Raw genomic sequence first — 2222 nt, forward strand, 5'->3', positions numbered from 1 at the left:
TATCGCCTTTTCAGTTTTGTAAAAAGCAAAAGAAAATGATAAAAACCTCAAAAATTAAAATCCTTCGAGATGTAGTTATGTTACTACATCTACTAGTTAGGAAAATTTAAAAACGTAAATTTGGACATGTTTTGCAAAAAGTGTAGGGAAAATGTAAAACGGCTATAACTTTTGCATACGATGTCATAAAAAAACGTATACTATATCAAAATGTTTAGCACAAAAATTGGCATCTGATTTTGACGGCCTATGGCTTGTTTGCAAATTTTTAGAAACCTCAAATTCTAAAAGGAAAAAAGTTATGCTGAAATTTTAGTTTTTTTTGAATTTTTCTTAAATCTGGTCAAACTATGGTCAAACTACCTATTCAAGAAGTAATAGTGTTACTAAATAATTATTCAAGAATATTAGTGTTACTAAATAATTATTTCAGTTTTTTTGAATTTTTGTCAAATCTGGTCAAACTGTGGTCAAATCTGGTCAAACTGTGGTGAAACTGTGGTCAAACTATGGTCAAACAATGGTTAAACTACTTATTCAAGAAACATTAGTGTTAGTAAATAATTATTTCCGTTTTTTTGAATTTTGGTCAAATCTGGTCAAACTGTGGTCAAATTGTGGACAAGCTATGGTCAAACTACTTATTCAAAAAATATTAGTTTTACTAAATAATTATTGTTTTATAAAACAATAGTTTCAAACTCAAACAGTGAAATGTGTGACTTCATGCTCAAGCTAAATTCCCGAGGGTTAATAGGATTGACATCTTACTATTGTCAGGAAAACGACAAGTGCAGACTTGGAAACGAGGGAGAATAGAACCCGAAAGTTAAGCGTGCTCAGGCTGGAGTAGTGAGAGGATGGGTGACCGTCCGGGAAGTTGGATGATTTTGAATGATGAAGGGCGATTAGAAATTAGAGATTAAATTGAGCAGTGATGAGGGGTGATTAGAGATTAGAGGTTAAAAAAAATTCAGAAATTTGAAAATCCAAAAAAATTCAAAAAAAATCATAAAATTTCCTTTAGTACCGGTTGGTGTTACCAACCGGGACTAAAGATGGACCTCCAGGCAGCGGCCACGTGGACGGCCTTTAGTCCCGGTTCGTGTAGAACCGAGACTAAAGGGGAGGCTTTAGTAACGACCCTTTAGTCCCGGTTCCAGAACCGGGACTAAAGGCCCTTATGAACCGGGACAATGGGTCCTTTTTCTACTAGTGAGGCTTGCTGTTGTTGTCTCTGGCATATGAGGTGCCAGGATTTCTTGATGTGCTGTTACTATGAGCCAACCAGCTATCCTCGCCCACACAAAAGCGGGTCATGAGTGTCGTGAGGGCTGTCATGGACTTCGTCTTCTCTTGGCGAGGTGTCGGGAAAGCCACTCGTCACGGATGTTATGCTTAAAGGCTGCTAGGGCTTCGGCCTCCGGACAGTCAACAATTTGGTTCTTTTTAGTTAGGAATCGAGTCCAGAATTTCCTGGCCGACTCTCCGGGCTGTTGGGTTATGTGACTTAAGTCGTTAGCGTCCGGTGGTCGCACATAAGTGCCTTGGAAGTTATCATGGAATGCGTCTTCCAGGTTCTCCCAACTGCCAATGGAGTTTCTCGGTAGGCTATTCAGCCAATGTCGGGCCGGTCCCTTGAGTTTTAGTGGGAGGTACTTGATGGCATATAGATCATCGCTGCGGGCCATGTTAATGTGGAGAAGGAAGTATTTAATCCATACCGCGGAGTCTGTTGTCCCATCATATGATTTGACGTTCACAGGTTTAAACCCTTCTGGGAACTCATGCTCCATTACTTCGTCAGTGAAGCATACGGGGTGTGCGGCGCCTCTATGATGGGCTACATCATGACGCAGTTCGAATGAGTCTGGTCGGTTGTATTCAGCCCAACCGGATTTGTATTTAGTGTACCCAGCATGGTGATCATCGTCATGCGTTGGGGCGCGCCCCCGTGATCCGTAGATCGATCTTGACTGTCCTACTTTGTTTTCCAACACGTCTCGCAGGTCCTGCGTGTAGCTCCGGGCCTTTGTGTTTTTGTTTGATTGGCGACGGGGTGCGGGCTGGTGTTCGGGATGATATGCCGCTTTGTCTCGGCCACGGGGTGGCCGGTCAGCCGCATCCTGCACTGGTAGTGTAGGCTCTAGTGCCTCCTCCTCAAATTGAGGAAACAACTTGCACTTTAGGTAACTTTTGGTTGGGCGCTCGAGTCCGTATTC

This window comes from Triticum dicoccoides, chromosome 4B (assembly GCF_002162155.2).
Source record: "Triticum dicoccoides isolate Atlit2015 ecotype Zavitan chromosome 4B, WEW_v2.0, whole genome shotgun sequence".
Lineage (NCBI taxonomy): Eukaryota > Viridiplantae > Streptophyta > Magnoliopsida > Poales > Poaceae > Triticum > Triticum dicoccoides.